General features: G+C 34.1%; 1 protein-coding gene across 1 annotated transcript in view; it reads left to right on the forward strand.

Moving 5' to 3' along the window:
* Positions 1 to 2,249: 2,249 nt before the first annotated feature.
* The window catches only part of LOC135842355 (uncharacterized), a 380,985-nt gene continuing 362,222 nt past the window's right edge, over positions 2,250 to 21,012 (forward strand). The window contains exon 1 of the mRNA XM_065359776.1: positions 2,250 to 2,406. The gene's annotated coding sequence lies outside the window, so the exon portion shown is untranslated. The remainder of the gene's footprint in view (positions 2,407 to 21,012) is intronic.

Here is a 21,012-nt window from a genome sequence, read left to right on the forward strand (position 1 = left end):
ACCTTAAGGAATTTCTTTTCAACTATTTGATTGTACAGACTTTTCGTCTGTAGTTCCTCAGAAGTGGACTTTGCATTAATGCTGTTTTTAGCACGAGCAATAGCCACATCAGAGGAAATAATTTCTGGAAAAAAAATTTTTAATTTTTAAACTCAAGTAGAATTTTACAAAGCAGGAGGTCAACATAAATTTTGATGCAAATGTTGATCCATCCACATCCGTCACTTTTGAATGCCCCATGTCGATGTTAATTTCGACCCTGTGTTGAGCCAATTGTCGACACAAATACAGATGAACATCAGTTGACAATTACATTGACAATTAGCTCGACAGTGGGTCTAAATTCACATCGACATGTGGCATCCAAAAGTGATGGATGTGGATGGGTCGACATTCACATCGAAATTAGCATGGTCATTGTTGTACGGGTATTTTCCGTATTCACCTAAGAGATACCTGCTTCATTGACGCTGTATTGATGATTATGAATACAATACCAATTATGCAAATACTTAAGTTATCTTACTGAGCGCACTGATACATGAATACTTGTTTAGAATATGCTTTGCTTTGGTTGTTTGAATGATATTGTGGTGCATTGCACATGCAATTTGTCACACATACTGCATAGTGGTACACCTTTGAGTCTCCTGCAGGATCCTGACTCACTGACAAGATGTCCCAATAATTGGGACAGTGATTGTGATTAGTACGGTGGTCACCATTTGATACGCGCATTGTACATCTTGTCAGTGAGTCAGGATCCTGCAGGAGACTCAAAGGTGTACCACTATGCAGTATGTGTGACAAGCCATACAGGCGACGATGTGGTCCTCTCGGATAAATCTGTGTTTGGTGCCAACGTGTTGCTGTTACCAAGCGGCTAGTTGGCAATTGAAGATCATTCCATTATACTAACACTGATGGGTCTGAAGCATCCCCACAGTTGGCTGTGGCTGAGACTGTGCGGCCTGAGACATAGGTCTTTCAGAATTGATTGAGATTATTTACGAGTTATCCACAAGTTATGTACTTACAAGCCTTGCATGATCTATGAGTAGTACATGTGTGTACTCAAAAGTGATTATTTTTATTATAGATTGCTTATCATCCATCCGAATTCCAGCTAAGCCAGAACTCCGGACCTGACAACCTCAATTGATTGATTGCTTATTGATATTGATTTAGATAATTGACATACGTTCATACTCTTCTGATGATGTTTTATTTACCTGACAATTGCGTACATTTAATAAATTAATAAATAGTCGAATGGTTTGTAATGGCTGTTTCCTGATGTATTTTTGAGCTACTTTTCGAAACACTCTTTTACAGGACATTTTGCCTTTTTAAAAGCAGTAGTTTTTTACTGCAAAACAGTGAAAAATCTATACTGAATCCTTATATGCGGGGGCACATACAAAAAGGGTTCAAATGACCAAAAAAAAAAAAATGTAACAATTTCAGGGAATTTGAACCGATTTTGCTTCAAGTTTCTGGTTTAAAAACACCAAACTCTGATCATATTAAACTCAATCTCCACTCTCAAAAATAACAAAACGAAAGGCTTTCTAGCCATCTAAATTATACCCACCGAACCACACACACATCTCATTAAACGCATCAATTCGCGAATAAATTCCACTCAGATCGCGAAAACCACATCGTGGCTCGAATAAATCACTCATTACTTTAGTTCGGGATAAACGACGATACATCATCGTATCACCCTCGACAATGCAATAACGCGAAAACCGAGTCGGCAATAAAAACTATACGCGCGAATCAACCACCATAAAAAAAAGTTTTAGTCCATCTTCGAAAGCTATAACAAACGCCATAAAATTCAAATCAATTTTTACCAATACTTATGGCCGAAAATTGTAAAACATTGAAAAACTTATTAAATACGTTTTATTAGATTTCCAAGGCGTATTTTGCCAAACACGCTCGTAAATTCGCTTTTATCGTCCATTTATCCCAGTTTGCAACTTTTATCCGCATTTTCGCGCGAAATTTTTCGCTTCTGAAAACAAATACACCTGTATACTTATATAAAGACGATGTATCGCTAACCTCCCTTCTTTTTTCTCACAATCACCTTCATCACCACCCTGTAGGTACTCCTCTCTTACCCCCGATGTAGACGAAAACATTACGAAAAGTTGGCTTAATTCGCACACGTTATCGTAGACCTATCCTGTAATACCTATGCCGAGTAATTTGCTCAACTTTGTCGGACACGTTGACGAAGACCTTTTTATTTATACCGCGCAAATGCAAGATATTTCTTGCCTTTGGTCTTTTGCCGGCGAAATTTCGACGTTCGTTTCAGTAGTCTCGCGTCTTTGTGGTTTACGAGTTGCTTGTCGAGTTACGCCAATTGTGGGCTGGATTTTCATACACGTGAGTATATTTTATTAAATGTTTATTTATTTATTAGTCATTCGACCCCTCCTCTCTCTTTCTGTATCGAGACGTGCTTTCTTTTTCGATAAAATATCGGTGATTTTAACTAGTTCGTGAATTTTACTCGAATTTATGTACGAATATCGAACGTATTTTGTACGAGATGCAAATGTACACGTACCTTTTTCCTGTCAAATTTACTCAGCTGGTTGTCTAAAAATTGCTCAAGAGATTCATTTTTTATAGCAAAAATCCTTCTTCAACTCATCTGTCATAATTTTATTGACACGTTTTTTCCCTTATTTTTTCCACTTCGGTATTTCCAGAGCATTTCTCTCTTATTAAAGTCGAAATCGTTGTATCCCATCAGTCGATTTTTTTCCATTATTCAATTTGAAATAAATTGATCAGCTTTTTTTTTCTGTTGCTAATTTTTCAAGCGCAGATTGAAACGTTTTGGTGAAAGTTTTCAATAAAAAAATAATCCTTTTCGTTGAATTTTTTCGAGTAATTGTTTCAGAATATTGTATAAAAAATTACAAATTAAAAAAAATCCTAGTTTCAGAATTTTTTTTGTAGGTAAGTATTTTTTTTTTAAATTTTTAACTGAATTTTAAAAATTTTTCTCAATGATACTGGAAAAAAGCTTCATCCTTTTCTAAAGAAAAAAAATTATTTCAGGATTAGTTCATTCAAATTTTCTCAATTCGAAAGTACCTAAACAACAAAAGTTCTATAATTTTTTTGTTTTCAAGAAGCACACCTCATGGTCAAAAATAGAATTTTGGTAAAAAAACAAAAAATTACATTTTATTTCTCTATACTTAGTTCCTCAAAAAAATCACTCTGAAAAAAATCCAACTCGATAAAAAAAAGTCCATCTTGTTCAGCCTAAGTTAATTAAACGAACTCGAGAATTCCCAGTGACCTTTTTTTTTTCTTTCTGTGTGTTTTTTTGCGCTATTTTTCTAATCCTTATTATCACTTTTTCGCATCAACTAACCTATAAATTCGTCACAAAGACTCGCTCACAACACAAGCACAATGCAGCGAAGAAGAAGAAAAAAAAAAGCCAGATACCTAAATGCTTTTTTTCCCTTCTGCTAGAAACTCCATTATTTATAGAAGAATATCCAAAAAGAGACTATACAAAGTGAAAAGAGTGTAAAATAAGAACAGTTTTTAATTACGTTACAATCAACGTCTTCGATGCTACGAGAATTAGCTGAGAGTTTGAATTACTTAACGTAGTATTTCGCACTGGCTGTAAAAACGAAAAATATTTCACGAAACGAAATTTTGTGACGTTGTTTGTGGGGTGAAAAAACCCATGTAGTACTTGGAATGTAAATATCTCGCAACGAGGAAAAAAAATTCCGAATAGGGCAATTAAATATTAGAAAATCTTAGGTAAATAGAAAGCTTCTCGTAAAAGAAAAAAAACTCCTTATTTCTGAAGAGTGAAAAAAATGATTTTAAATTGAAGTAAATATTGAAAGATGGCAGCATTCATTTAACAATATTGTAGTCGAAAATGGATGTAGGAGGGATGCGTAGTTTTCCATCATGACTGGAGGACTTGAAAGGGAATTATACAACTCGTTCCATGTTCATCGTCTGTGCTTTCGCAAGTTATCATTATCATCACCATTAGTCTCTCTCATTTCGATGTCGTACAACTTAATTATCGAAATCGATTTTCCAGTTGGAATTTCATTTGAAAGTTAAATTCGAGTTGTCTGGTAATCAAAGATTTCGCGATGGTTATTATAAAGTTTCGAATTGATTCGTTATCTGTTTTGTTGTTGCGATTTTTGGAGGAGGTGAGTATCTTAAATGTGTTTGAGAATTGTAAATTTTGCCATAGTTTGGTGCAAACTAAAATTACGAGTAGGTGCACGAAAAAAAGAAAAAAAATGAAAAATTTAAATTTTCAAAACACTGGGATTGTTTGGGAATATTCTATCAGTAATTTTCTATGTTTACTTACCTCTTTTTATCTATTATCGTGAGACTAGACTTTTTTTAAAATCAATGTTTAATATTTTGGCAATAAAAAAGTACATACGACATTATAATCGGGGGGTTAATTTAAAGAATGAAAGAATGAAGCATTCGAAATTTTGAGATGCTCTGGAGCTTTGAACCATGTTTTTTACCTACTATCAATGTAATGAGGGCAAAATTTGCAAAAAATAATATTCTGCACCCTTAAAATCTCAAATTGTGAACATATACAAACGGTTTTAAAAAATTTTCAATTTTGAAGCATCCCTTTGGGGTTTATTTGGGGGTTTGAGGTAAAATAACTAGCTTTTAAAAATAAATTATGTGCCATGAAAAACTTCAGATTTTGTTGCCAATAATTATTGTATTTTTTAAAAAGAATTTTCAATTTTGAATCTGCCCTTTGGGGGTTATTTTTAGCTTTTGGTCGAAATGGTGCTTAAAAATGAATTATTGCGCATTCAATCACCCCCCCCCCCACCCATTTTGATGCGCATAGTGTATTTTTTTTTAGAAATTTCAAATTTCGAACCTCTTCTTTTGGGTCAATTCTAGAATTTTGCGTCGAATCTTCTTCAGAAATGAATTTTTTGCCCCCAAAAACTCAAATTATGATACCCACGAATTGTGTTGTTTCATTTTTAATTTTGGACCTCCCCATGGGACAATTTCAAGAGATTTGAGGGGTAAAGTGTTCTTCAATAATGAATTTTGCGCCCCCAGGATCCCAAATTTTGATACCCAATTGTATTTTTTGAAAATTTTTCGGTTTTGAATCTCCTCTTTTGGGATCATTTCAGAGTTTGCAGTCAATTAGTTCGCAAAAAAAAATTTTGCGCCCTCAAACACTCCAAATTTTTTTTTATCCATGTTTTTTTTTTGAAAATGTCCACTTTAGACCCTCCTCTTTATGCCTCATATCGAGGTTTGGCATTACCTGGCCTTTAGAAATTAATTCTATGCCCTTATAAATCCAAGTTTTGACATCCGCGACATTTTTTGGAAATATTTTGATTTTGAACCTTCGCTTTTGAGGCTTGTTTTAGAGTTTTGGGTGAAATGGTTTTCTAAAAGAGAGCCAGATATTTCGCCATCATCATCATCATGTTCCAAAAGCTCAAAGCTTTCAAGTTTACCGAGCGAAATAATTTTTCTTCAACATTTTATAAAACTCATTAGGTACCCTGAAAACGGCTGAACCGATTTCGATGAAACTTGAAATCTCAGTAGCCCTGCACGATTCTTATACGAAGAACTAATACGACCATCAATTTTTGGTGAATCATTCATGAACGAATTGATCAATTTTTTGAATGCAGCATTCACCAACGAATCGATCAATTCTTTAATTTATGAATCAATTTTTTCGCGAATAATTCATCAAAAATTGAGTAAATGAGTCAATTCGTTCGGGAACGAGTCACTTACACGAATCAATTCGTTCGCGAATGATTTACAAAAATAATTCAATTCGTTCGTGATTGATTCACCAAAAATTGAGTAAATGAATCGATTCGTTCGCGAACGAGTCACTTACACGAATCAATTCGTTCGCGAATGATTCACAAAAAAATTAATTCGTTCGTGAATGATTTACCAAAAATTGAGTAAATGAATCGATTTGTTCGTGAACGAGTCACTTGAACGAATTAATTTGTTCGCGAATGATTCACAAAAAATAATTCAATTCGTTCGTGAATGATTTACCAAAAATTGAGTCAATGAATCGATTCGTTCGTGAACGAGTCACTTATACACGAATCGATTCGTTCACAAACGAGTCACTTGCACAAATAAATTCGTTCGTGAATGATTCACAAAAAATTGAGTAAATGAGTCGATTCGTTCGCGAATGATTCACTAAAAATAATTAAATTCGTTCGTGAATGATTTACAAAAAATTGAGTAAGTGAATCGATTATTTGCGAACGAGTCACTTACACGAATCAATTCGTTCGCGAATGATTCACCAAAAATTGAGTAAATGAATCGATTCGTTCGCAAACGAGTTACTTAAACAAATTAATTCGTTCGCGAATGATTCACAAAAAATAATTCAATTCTTTTGTGAATGATTCACTAAAAATAATTCAATTCGTTCGTGAATGATTTACCAAAAATTGAGTCAATGAATTGATTCGTTCGTGAACGAGTCACTTAAACAAATTAATTCGTTCGCGAATGATTCACCAAAAATTATTTAATTTATTCACGAATGATTCATCAAAAATTGAGTATATGAATCGATTCGTTCGTGAACGAGTCACTTATACGAATCGATTCGTTCGCAAACGAGTCACTTATAAGAATCGATTCGTTCGCGAATGATTCACAAAAAATACCTAATTGAATTTGTTCGTGAATGATTCGCCAAAAATTGAGTAAATGAATCGATTCGTTCTCGAATGATTCACTGAAAATTATTCAATTCATTCGCGAATGATTCATCAAAAATTGAGCAAATGAATCGATTTGTTCGTGAACGAGTCACTTATACGAATCAATTCAGTCGCGAATGATTCAGTAACTATTGATCAACTCGTTCGCGAATGATTCACCTATAAATCAATCACTTTGTCCAATCGCTAATCGGTTGTGAATAATTCGATTTGATTCATTTCGCTTGAAAAGAGATCAATTTCTATACAACAGTTTCACAAAAACCGAATCAATCGTGAATTAATTGACCTGTTTGCGAATGATTCGCCAAGAAATCAATCAATTTATTTAATCGCCAATCGTTCGAAAATGATTCGATTCGATTATAAACAGATCAATTACTGTACAAAATATGCTTCAAAAAAAGTGAATCAATTCGTTCGTAAAAGATTTTTATTTGAAGAAAAGTCGGTCTTCTCATGCACGCTAAATGCGTGAGTGTTTTTTCGGTTCTTTTTTAAGTCCTTAAAACATACTGGTATTTTTTTCAGTCAAGTCAATTAAGTACTTACCTAAAGAAAAACTGCAAAAAATTCTCCTCTTTTTTTGAACAAACCCATAAAGTAGATTACTAAAATTTTTCACCAGTGAATTTTCATATTCAATGGACCAACTTCCAATTCATGCCTTGAAAAACTCTAGCAGAAGACTAAATCAACTCCCCTTCTCTTAACTCGAATCTATTCTTTTTAAAGTAAAATACAATTGAAATAAAAATAAACTTCGCCTGAGCTGCGTATATTTTCGATGACACGTTTTTTTCATCATTTTATTCGACAAATTGGCATAATTTTTAGGCATCCGCAAAGTTATCATGGCAAATTGCCTTTATACATATGTGTGCTTCATATACTTCGGCAACTTTATTAAGTTACAAGACTACACACGACCACGAAACGAAATCTAAATATTCGAAATTTCCTGCGCCTACATCGACGAAAATACAATATATCTTAATTCAATTTCACTCGTACGTACAACTTTTCAAGTCGAATGCAATTCGTATACTGTACAAGTCGCGGATTTTTCCAACAACGTGGTCAATTTTTTCTTCTTCCTTACTGACAAAACACTCGTTGAAGTTTATTTTGTAGGAAAAAAATTGACGGAGTTTGAGCCATTCGATATACTTTTTTTTTTAAGAAAGAAAGAAAAAAGAATGAAAACGTCAAGTTTGTGCGGTTCGTACGATTGCCATCTATAAAACGTTACACTTTCGCCACGACCAATTACTTTAATCTTATAAATGGAAAAATAAACAGTAAAAGTTTTAGATAAAAATCAAGTTTTAACTTTGAACTTTAAAGTAAACTTGCTAACCTAGATTGGCCAGATAAATTTATACCCATTTTGAAAATTTCATAAGAGTTTCCTGAACTATACGTTTGTGAAATAAAGCGTTGCGGTTTGCGGCGATGAGTTCCTTTGTTACCAGCTGCAGCTCGTATGGAGTGGAAAATTGCAACCATTTTTTTTCTTTTATGCAATGATTTTTTTGGTCAAGGTAATCGGTGATGAAACTAAAGGTTGGGGTGGGGAGGGGGGCAAATGCTTTTGAAAATTCGAGTTTCGAGAAATACGATTAAAAAATTATTCATTTTTTATGTGAGTTTTTTTTTGATTTAATCATTTTTTGGCTCTAAGTTAGAAATGGAGCTACGAGTACAATAAGATGATATTTTATTTCAGATCAAAACCGAATATTTTATGCAAGTAGGTACCTATTTCATAAGAACATCAGTACGTATTTATTTCGGTCACACGACATCGTATTATAGGGTTACCAAAAACCCATGCACTCGAGGAGGGTTAATTAAGTACCTATTTAATTATTCGACGCATCAGCATTTAAATTTGCAAACCAGTCATGTTGAACTTTACCAAGTTGTTCATTTAAAATAGAATTAATTTCGATGGAATTTTCTCGTCATCTCGGTAACAAGCGGATTAAAACCATTGAAAATGTATTTGTCGAATTTATATTCAAAATCAACATCAACAACATTTCGCGATGAGGTTAAGAAATACTCCACGTAGTACGTACCTCATCTTGCTCTCTAAAACCGCACATACAACTCGGAATTTATCAATTGTGCTCAACAGAAAAAAAAACTACTATACGAACCAAGATGCTTTTAAAAGATAACACTGCATTTTGAATTTTCGCATCGACGCTTCGAGTAAAATTATTTTTATTTTGTTGTAGGTAGTACCACGCGAATTCCCTTCTGTAAAGTACCATTGTAAATTTATCTCTTTTTTTCGCTCTCTCTCTCTCGCACTCTTTCCATTCTATTCGTGTAGAGAGTAAAGTTGTAATCAAGTCTGTTAGGTATAGAGATCAATGAAACGATGGAAGTGTATGGTGCTTTTTAGCTCATAATGAGGGTACCAGTGAGTCGTTTTCGAGCTGTCTAGATGTTGTAATGAGTTTTACCTTTTTCGCATTGCCCGCTGGGATTTACCAAAGTTATAGGAATTGTTTGATCGAGCGAATAAATTTCAAATAATCTTAACGCTATTGTGTAGTAAGTTTCTTATGAAAAATCCATCGCCGGAAATTTGTTGTCGTATACGTCAATGAACCTAAAATAAGAAAACGAATTAAAATGTCTCAGCATTCGTGAGACTCGAGTTTCGTATCTATATTTATCGACTCGAGAGAGTTTTTTTTTACGTATATACTTTTGGTTTTAAATGCATAATTGGTATAAAAAATTTACACCGAAATAAAGCCTGTGTTTTTTTTTTTATAGCATATTGAGAGAAGATGCAGTAAAATACTCTACATAGGTATAAAGTACTTATACCTACGTTGGGTATCTAGGAAAAAAAAAGAGAAAAAAGAGGAAAAAAATGTTTTTACGGTGGCTAATATTATATTCAAGGTAATAATGTTTAGCTGCGATAGGTCTCCGGAGACATTTTTCAAACAGCAGTTACCGCGTTAATTGGGTTCTGTTTCGTTAATAATAGAATAGCATAGAAAAAAACAGCCAACTCTTTGGTTTTAATAAATTATAAATTCTTTTTAAAAACTTTGTACGTGAAGCGATAGTAGGTAGGTAGGTACCAGGAGGTGTAGGTACGTAGTATTACGCGTAATGTTTGTACTTTGTACAGACCAGTTAAACGTTTATCCGTATACGAGATCCATGATTTAAAAACTTTTCCCGTTACACAGGAACCGAGTTTAATTGTATTCTGCACTATAATGAACATACTTGGTTGCATAATTGATAAACTGATACACCTCGTCGGTTCTGAAATTGCTCTTTATTTTAGATTATTTAGATTCATCTGACTGCTGAATACGTAGGTACTTTAGCTGAAATTTCATACTGGCGGGGAGATTAGGTGGATCTTATTTTGAAAGTTCGGTTATTTGTGCTCCAATTTCTTGAAGTTGTCGAATGATTCTTTGTTCTTTGATTTCCTTCCCAGTTCCTCTGAAGTCTCAAGTGAGTCTGGAACTTTCTAAAGTTGAAAAAAAAATCAATTTAGGTACTCGAAAAATTTTAATTTTTACGTCAACATTTTAAAAAATTTTTCTCATTTTGAGAAAAAACATGCCTCCAGTCTCTAGGGAAGTCATTGCTACTGACGATGAGCATCCTTCAAGCAGACTGGCCCTGTTCTCACTCCAGATGACTTTTTGATGATCTATGATCCCACGAGAGTGTTTCACGCTCTATAATTTTTCCATAGGACTCGTACTTTATTTCTACAAAATCAACTTTTAGTGATAGAAAAGAAAAATTGGAAAAATTTCAAATTTTTTATCACTATAACAATTGAAGACGTCATAACAAAAAGGGGTATATATGACACATATGTCCTTTTTGAGACGAATCCATATTGTTATTCTTCAGACCTTCCTCTATCATATGAGACCACCCCCACTTCACAAAGTCAAAAAACCAGCGAGATATTGCCATTTTAAAACTGCGAAGTCGATTAAAAATTTATTTTTTCAGAGATAATGGGTTACTCATGGTCGATTTTGTGTTGTCAACCATTATTTACCTGGTTTAAATCCAAAAATTTGCTCAAAAACATTTTTAAATCAATAAAAAAAAATTGGCCAAAAAAACTTGTCTTTTTTGTTTTTTTTTTTTTACTCAACATAGCGATCTTTTTTCAGAGATAATGGGTTACTCATGGTCGATTTTGTGTTATCAACCATTATTTACCTGGTTTAAATCCAAAAATTTGCTCAAAAACATTTTTAAATCAAAAAAAAATTGGCCAATTTTTCGCTTCAAAAAAGACATATAATTCGAAATGTTTGAGCGCTTACCGCTAACACGCAGTTTCCTCCAGGCTGATGATGCACAGCATTTCATATAGTTAGATAGTGGGAAAATAAGATAAAATCGTCACCATGTTCAAATATGCACATTTCTAAACTTCACAAGCACTCAAACTTTCAAACAGTTCTTTCTCAAAATACAACTTTCACACATATGTCCTTTTTGCTATGACGTCTTCAATTGATTTAAATTTTACTTTCTGAATTCAGCTTAAAATATCTCAAAAACAAAACCTTGATATAGTTAGATAGGGAATTACCTAGATGGTGGGAATAGTGTTATGTTATTCCTACTGGATCGGGACAATAATTATTCCTTAAATGGGGAATAATTACCTACCACTTACCTGGATAGTTATAGAGATGATATGGGGTAGATAATCCGTCCTAATAATCACATATGTACTCTAATAATAATAAAACACATTAGTGGTGACTACTAAAATGTTTTTATTAAATATTAGTTACATTTGAGAAGGTATGTAGAGGGCAATTACAAAGTACACGGTTGAACATAATGAAATGGTCATGCGCGTTATCTGCCACTTATGACCTGGATAAATATAATAATTCTAACCAGTTACGTATTAAGTGAGTACCTAATACGTAACTAGCCAGAATGTCACAAATAATTGAGATGTAGTTACAATTATTACGAGTTAATTTGGGTAGGTCTCATAAATATAATATTCCTACTTCAACTAACTCAATTAATTAATACTAAACTATAATTAATTGAGGGAACCATCAGGCCCAAATAAGTATTTCTCAATACTTACCAAAGACACTGTACACATTACCTATCCAATCGATGTACTCACTAAATCCTGGTACTTGATAGGTACTTACTACACAAGGTTTGATATATTGCGAGAAATGCCTTTGATGCCCGGGTTGATCATATGCATCCAAAAGAGCCACATTGATTAAGTGGAATCAATCAATGTGTTCAGGGAAACACTAATTACCATGTTAGAAGTGGGTTAAACACGATAAATAGGACATTGTTGTAAGGACAATGCACTGTCACATTTTCCAGTGCCAAAGCGAGAATACATATTTACAACATTGACTTAGCTCCAGAGAGCTTGAGATTCCAGTGCTAACTGAAGAGCCTTGCTTGTGATCTTGCAACAGTTGTCGGATCCACGAGCAGAGAATCGCCCACGTTCCCCATACTTCCAGTATAGATATAATTTTAGAGAGAGCAAGTAACGAAGTCTCTCTTTATAAATAGATCGAGTAATATTGTGCAAAAAGATGAGTTATACTAATAATCGCCAAGGCGGTTATGGGCATCCTGCTACTCACAACCTTGCAGAAATAAAAATCAATCATAGTGGTTCATTCATGATTCACGAGAAATTTCATGCTTTAAAATTTTGTTCCTCTTCATTTTTTTCATAGAATCCATGTTAGGGAAGTATAGTACTTCAATTAATAAAAAGGTGTTGGATATCCAATAAAGAAAAGTCGAGTAAACATCCTAAAATATTAAGCAGGTATCTATGTACACTGCCAGAAAATTTCAAATGCTAAATTTTATTTTAGGTTCCGTGCTCTGATTTTTGGGAAGAGAATGATGTGAAAGCCCCATAATCAAAATTCCAGATTCTCAAATTAACCTTTAAAAAAAAATTCAAAATTGATCATTTTTGGCGAATGCTTTTTTAAAAAAATAGTTGATGGATTTTGATCAAATTCAGCAGAAACCATCATTTCGAGTTGAAAGTTACTCAAAATTTTTTTTTAGCTCCGAAGGTGCCCCTGGAAGGGAGAAATTGGCCCTCCAAGAGAGAAAATTTTTCAGTCATTGCAGCCAATTTCAAAAAATTGAAAAAATTGTGAGTGAGATGATAATGAGATGATGAATTCTTAACACTATAATAGATTTTAAAAACTTTTTTTGAAATTTGAATTAATGACCAAAAAACTGGCACCACTGCGTTTCAAAATATTCCCCCAGCTTCGGGAATGACATCCTTCAATATTTTGGCCAAATTAATTAATGTGAAATATTTGTGATTTTTTTTTTCAAAACACAAACTATTTATCCTAGAAATAAGCGATTTTCAAATTTTCAACCACTCAGTAGAACCCTAAAAATGGTCTTGGATTTATTTGAGACGGGGCCATTTTTTCCATAACAGGTTGAGTATAGCGACAAGAGCAAAAAAAAACATTTTTTTCGAAAATCCCCCCTCCTCCAGTTGAGAGATCCATTTCTCACCTCCAGGGGCACTTCCGGAGCTATAATTTTTTTCTGAGTAACTTTCAACTCAAAGTGAAAGTCTCTGCTGAATTTGGTCAAAATCGGTCGACTTTTTTTTATTATCTATGATGAAAAAGTTATACTTGTCAATTGTCAAACTCCCTCGGACCGGATTTCGCCATTTCTGACCATTCTTGAGCCTCCAGCGCGATTTTTGTTTTTTCTAGAATTTTAAAATTTTTCCAAAAGGCGTGGAAATCAATTTTCAGCTGTCTAAATTTACTTCTACGTCTCCTGATTATTTTTTTTGAAATTGTGAAGAAATGGAAAATCCAATTTGGATGGAGGGGGGGGTGTAGTTTTAGAAAAGCCACGCCCATTCGTACAAATTTCAATAATTTCCCCACAAACATAAATGTTTTGGTTTTTTGAATTTTTTTTTTGAATAATTTTCTGTCCAAAAAAACGCTAATGAGGCGTCCATTGTCTGGAAATCGGCTCAAATGTGGATCAATCCTTTAAGCAGGTCGAGCGAATCAGCGAATTTCAAAAATTTCCTCACAAACAGAAAAGTTTTGATTTTTTAAATTTTCATCTGATGAATTTGTTGGTCAAAAACATACTTGAGGTGTCGGTGTCCGCCTGGAAATTGGTTCAAAAATGAAGAAAGCCTTTAAAGAGGTTGAGGATAATCCTGCACAATTCAATTTTTAGCTGCTGAAATAATTTTTCGAGTGTCTTAAAGAAATTTTTAAATTCTGGAGGAATCGAAAATTGCGCTAGAGGCTCCAAATAGCTCAGAAATGGTGAAATTCGGTTTAAGGGAGCTAATATAACATTCAGAACTAATTTCCATGAATAAGTAATGTAAGTTGATTTTTTTTTTAAAAAGCAAATTCGCCAAAAATAAAATTTTAATAAGTCTCTAAAAATCTATTTGACCACCTGAAATTGGGAGTGTAAAGGTTTCTAATCATGTTCTTTCCAAAAATCACAGTCTTGTTTAAATTGAAGCCGGACACCTTGAGTTCTTGCGAGTTACAAAGACAAAAATTGAGTGAAAGGGAAGGCATCATAACTGGCCAAAGAATTTTTGAACCGGACAAAGCTGGATCGAAAAAGCATGCAAAAATATACCACCAGCCAAAATTTCTCTGAAAATCAAATTTGAGCCCAAAATGGAGAAGGAATCATAATTTCACTAAATTGATATAGAATACTGAAATTTGCTTTAACTTTTTTCGTTCGCGCGTTCGCAAACGACAATCATTTTATTTATTTTTTTTCAAAAATGATCCACGCTTTTTCGAAAACTGAAAAAATCGAAAATTTGCTGGAGGCTCTACCAAATTCCAGCTTTCTAGGTTCATAAGATAAAATTTTGATCACCAAAATTCGATTCTCCAAAAATTTTACAAAAATCGAAAAATGGATTTCAGTGCCTGAAATTTCAGCTGGTGAACATGTTGAGGTTCTCTTTCGATTTCTGTTTGTCCAGCTTGAAAATTTTTATGTCGATTGGGATACTTTCATTATTAGGTAGGTAGGTAAGTAAGTAGGTACATTTTTTAGTCGATTTTTGTTTTGAGAGAAAAAATATATCTAGGTATAGAAGCATAAAATTTCTCAGAGCTCAGCAAAGTTAAATGTGATGCATTTAGCTGGAAAAATTAATTTAATTATCATCTGTGGTAGGTACTAAAAAATGTTGAAAGTGAGAAAGTGACAGCAAAAAATTAGAAGCCTGTAAAAAAAGATACCTACAAATTTCCAAAATTTATCTAATAAAAAAATTACCTACCACGTAGAACGCACATTTACATTGAACACATATTCCATTACGTTAATTCCACGAATTCCGCAGTCTCTCTTGCTGCATTTTATTGCGTATAAACTGCTGGTAGGTACCTACTACCTAGTTAAGAGTTACTTAAGAAAATAGCTTGTGCTTTGCGCTATTCAGACTCCAACAACGCTGTCTTGCTTGACGTGCGATGCAATAAATCTTAACGTTCCCAAAGTCTGTTACACTATTCTTGAGAGTCAAGAAGAAAAGGCTTACACAGGGTGTCCGGTAAATAGCTCTATGAATTGAGTGTCAAATCTCAAAATTTAGCAAAAAGTTAACATTTTCAACAAAATTTTCCTCCATGAATATACTCGTAGCAAAAAATAAAATAATATATTTTTTTTAGAGTTATTAAATAGGTATTATTTGCGGTGAGAGGAATGGGGTCGTCCTAAAAATCCTCATGAGCAATATTTTTTAACGTTTCGAGAAAAAAAAAAAAAAAACATTGGAAGTTTGAAAAAAAAATGACGACCACCTTATCAAATTAAAATATAAACCCGAAGTGAAATTTACTCATCTTCAATTTCATTTCACTCGAAATTACGTGTACATGACGTGAAAATGTATATACCTACCTCGCCATACAACCTCGCAAGACGATACCTATTTACTTATTCATTTGAAAAAAATTTCAAACACTGAGTTTAAAAAAAACGACTCGTAACAGTCTTTTATTTATAAATAACGCTAAAAAATTTAGAATTCATCGAGTAAAATTTCAAACTAGGTACCTACTATGTACTACCTACCTAAAGATGCAAACGTCGTAATAGATTTTCGGGTTTCAAACGTCTTCATCTATTACATTTCGTATTTCGTTGGCAAACTTTTTAAACTGCTTTTTTCTCTTGCTTTGAAAATTTTCAGCTACGGTTCTGCAGCTTTTTCGATGAATAATTTACTTTTTCACATTCGTTCGATTAGGTTTGTTAGACGTTCGCGTGGCGTTGATTTGAAGACGACTGCAATTTACATTTTCGTGATGCCAGCGTGGTGTTCATTATTGGACATGATGAAGTAGGTGAAGGAGGGGAAAAAAGGTGCAGTTGATGCAACGTGCGTTGTTTGAATTGGATTTAAATTATCTTTAATTCGTAATCTAACTAAATCGTGAGGAGATTTTACGAAGAAATTTTTCTTTGGATTTATTGAAAATTTTTATCATTTTCTTCGATGTTAAGTTCAACAATTTTTTCCTCCAGGTTGAAATATGTATCTTTTTTTTGGCTTTTTTCAAAAATTAATTTTCTGTAATTTTTGGAAAAAATTGAGACATTTGAAAAATATTGATTTTCGAGTAAATTCAGGGATGCTTCAAATTAAAATAAAATTTCAATTCCTCTGTTCAGAATTTAGATTAAGGCACACAATCAATTACCTATATGAATCTGAATCCAGATTTAAAAATATAGAAATACATCTCGTCGTGTTTAAACTTCTCAACGTATAATATTTCCACAACTATCTACACAAAATCCGAATAAACTTCGCCAATAATAATTCGTGCTCCGAACTCCAGAAAGGAAAATGAGAAAAGAAGGCATATCTACAGCTAACCCACTCAACACAAGGATTTCAACCATATGGACATATCCTGGAAAAAAAATAATAACACGAGGGGAGATTCGAATCGAATTCCAGTCGACAAAATTGGCGCGCTGATAAGAAGTGCAGAGAAAAAATATTTATGTTTTTTTGCGGCCGTTGTGAAATCCTCGGAGAGTAAACATCGGTGGTGGTATTTTTCGCAAATATCGTAACTATGAAGGTATTCATAAAATTTAAACGCGCGCATATTCAACGTTCTTGCTTATACTACAGTTCACTTAAGGGTTGCTTGGTTATATGTACTTGGTTTGCATGGATAGGATGGCGCAGCATTTTGACCGGATATTTTTCCCGCAGTGTGATGGGTATAATTTGTACGATTTTGGTGGTGTGTTTTTTTTTGGCTGCAAAATTTTGGCGCAGAGTAATATGTATATGCCTGAGGAGAAAAATTACCACAGGGTGTGGATTAGTGTGTAGGTTTTACATACAATGGTGTATCCACATTTGGTATTCTATTCGCGATGGTAATATGTCGAGAGTGTGCAATCTTGATGGAAGCGATGCCAACCTCGACCCATGACCCCTACAACCATGTGGTTTTATTGCATACACGATTCATATAGGTATGAGAAGTTATTGACCGATGTTTGTTCGAGTTTTTTGATCGATATGGCCCTTTTGTAAATATTATGCGAGAAGGAAGTAAAATATCTTTCGAATTCTTGGTTATAGGTATTTGATTTTCAGAATGATGTTTTCTTGTATGAAATGAAAAATAAATATGTATTAAACGATTAATATGTGCGTGAATGAAATATATATAGGCTACATACGTTTTGAAATTTGGAAAATATTTGCGGATGTTTCTTTTTCCTTTTTTTCCATGGAAGTAAATTGAGCGAAACGTACGAATTTTTTCGCTACGTTAAATTTGTATTTTACAACGAATGTTATGTTTTGACCTAAAATTGAATTCGTATGACGTAAAATTTGTTTGGGTTTTTTCCTTGATTCTACATATACGTCAAGGAATGTAGGTATGTACTACATATAAACGCAAAATATACGCATTTCTACTGTTATGAAAATCGACTAGAAATATATTTATGATATTATGACGTCACTATATTGTATAATAAAATAACAGTTTGTTTTTCTTTGGTGAGAAATTTTTTTGTGATTGGGATGCCTTGATTTTCATGTAGTTGATTTTGAATTTTGATGATGAAAATGAAGGAAAAATTAGGTACTGCTCGAGCGATGGGAGAGCGAAATTTTTTAGAAAAAATAGGTCCGAACAACAAAAAAAAAAAACGTTCATTTTTGCATGTTTTATTTCAAGTCAACGCTAGCAAGGGGGCAATGGCTCCCTCGCCCCCCCCCTCGGCGACGTCATGGCGCAAAAAGATTAATTAATTTATGATTGATTCGGTTTTTGTGAAACTAGGTATTTAAGTACCATAGCTTCAAATAGCGGGAAAAAATGGGTGAACCCAGACATAATTGGGATTAAAAGTTTTTTTTGCGGATATTGTCTAGGATGGTGTGGTGAACAACATACTAAAAGCCCCCGCCCCTACTTCTAGAGCTAATCCCCCCACAGTGGATCAAAGCCCCCTAAAATCAGTTTTTTGTCAAAAAATTCTGAAATGTCAACTTTTGAGTAAAATGAGCACTGATTATTTAATCTCCTCTCAAATACCTATCAAATGAGCTATCAACTAACTCCGTAGCCCCAAGGGGGGTGGCGCTACCACCCCTCAAAGTGATGTGATTTCAATAAGTTCACATTTCATGACTTTGGGACTTGGAACCGGTTCTAATCGATCAAATAAAGCCAAACTTGGGGAATGAGATTCTTTTGGGACATAAAGTCGACCCCTAGGGTGGGGAGGGTCAAATTCGAAAATTACGGTAAGGTCATTTTTTTGGAGGGGCATAATATGGCCCCAAATGGATGAAAATGGTCCAAATTTGTATCATTGGTGGGTAATTCTCAAAAAAAGTTTAAATTTCAACACTAAAATTTTTCAAAAATGAAAACCTTTTTTTGATTTTTTTTCAAAAGGGACTTGATTCTAGGCATACCCAGGACCCCTAAAATGACTTCAGGCCCAAGTCATTCTCAATAGGGGCGGGGGCAGGGGCTTCAAAAAATTCGGTGTCACATGTTGGAAAAAAAGGCTGTTCACTACTTTTGGGTAGGTATAGGTATAATTGGAGCAGTTATTGGTAGCTTTAGCTCACAAAAAGGTCATCAAGTAGGTACCAGGTACCTTTTGATGGAAGCATTCGAACATGATAGGGTAAGTGTTTTCCTACGCCGTGGTCAAAAAATCACGATAGCCACGACGCAATACCAAATTGTACTATCCACTACGTAAGAAAAAAAAACTAAAATCAGTTTTATTGGCAATTGAATCATTAATTTTTCAATATTCAAAATTGTAGTCATTAAATACTTACCATTCAAAACATATTTCCTTTTTATTCAGCAAAAAATATCTCATTGGAACCGAGGAATGATAAGGCACGGCGTTGGATCCGAAAAAAGGAAATCAGTACAATTTTCACTGATTATAATTTGCAGACTGGTTCACTGCATTTGCTTGATGGATTTGAAATGGGCGCAGCACTACTATCACTAAAACGATACAGTGTAGCCATTTCACCGCAAAAAAAATCGAATAGGAGTGCCAGAAAAAAATTAACAAAAAATGGCCACGGCGCTGGACACAAAACTGGTTACATCACTTTATGACCTCGGTTTCAGGGTATAAAGTATCATTCCAAAAATTTATATCAGTTCTGCCATTTACTCTCATATCATATAATAATATGTACCATTTTTTTTTTCAGAAAAAAAGATGGTGTACTTCATTTTTGAAGATGAAGTTGAAAAATTTAAGTGGTTACAGGCCACGACGTTGGAATTTTCAGGGTTTGGGGGGACTTGACCCATAGTGGAGGGGGGGTTGGGGGCTGTTAAACTACATGCACGTGATGCCCGAGTTGGTATCTACACAATACCACCGAAAAAAAATTTCAATTGTCAATAGTATTCAAGTTAACCACCGGTTACATGATTTTTAAACTTTTTTTGAGAATTACCCTGGTCAGTACTCCCATTGTGATCAACATATCCAAATTTGAGATTCCTAGGTCATCCCCACTTCTTTTAAGGAGGAAAAACCCGAAAATAGGGGTAAAATGAGGGGTTTTCCACCTTAATTCCGCCTTAAATGGGGCGGGGATGACCTAGGAAACTCAAATTTGGATATGTTGATCACAATGGGAGTACTGGCCAATGATATAATTTTGGACTATTTTCATCCATTTGGGACCATATTATGCCCCTTCAAAAAAATGACCATTCCGTAATTTTCGAATTTGACCCTCCCAACTCTAGGGGTGGACTTCATGTCCCAAAAGAATCTCATTCCCCAAGTTTGACTTTATTTGATCGATTAGAACAGGTTCCAAATCCCAAAGTCATGAAATGTGAATTTATTGAAATCACATCACTGAGGGATTGTAGCGCCACGCCCTTGGGGCTAGGGAGTTGGTTGATAGCTCATTTGATAGGTATTTGAGAGGAGATTAAATAAATCAGTGCTCATTTTACTCAAAAGAATTTGTTGACAAAAACTGATTTTGGGGGGCTTTGATCCACTGTGGGGGGGGGGAGGGTTAGCTCGAGGGGTAGGGACGGGGGCTTTTAGTATGTTGTTCACCACACTATCCTAGACAATATTCACCAAAAAAACCTTTGATCCCAATTATGTCCGGGTCAAATTGCATTTTGCCTAGGCTATAGGAATTGATCAGGATCTGTTTTCAAGCGAAGTGAATCGAATCGAATCGAATCGAATCATTCACAACCGCCAAGGTGGATCATTCGCGAACGAATTGAATAATTTTTGGTGAATCATTCGCAACCGAATTGATTCGTATAAATGACTCATTCGCGAACAAATCGATTCAATTACCTATTTTTAGTGAATCATTCGCGAACGAGTTGAATAATTTTTGGTGAATCATTCGCAAACGAATTAATATAAGTGATTCGTTCGCGAACCAATCAATTCATTTACTCAATTTTTGATGAATCATTCGCGAATGAATTGAATAATTTTTAGTGAATCATTCACGAACGAATTAATTTGTGTAAGTGAATCGTTCGCGAACGAATTGATTCGTATAAGTGACTCGTTCGCGAACGAATAGGTT

This window comes from Planococcus citri, chromosome 4, assembly GCF_950023065.1.
Source record: "Planococcus citri chromosome 4, ihPlaCitr1.1, whole genome shotgun sequence".
NCBI lineage: Eukaryota > Metazoa > Arthropoda > Insecta > Hemiptera > Pseudococcidae > Planococcus > Planococcus citri.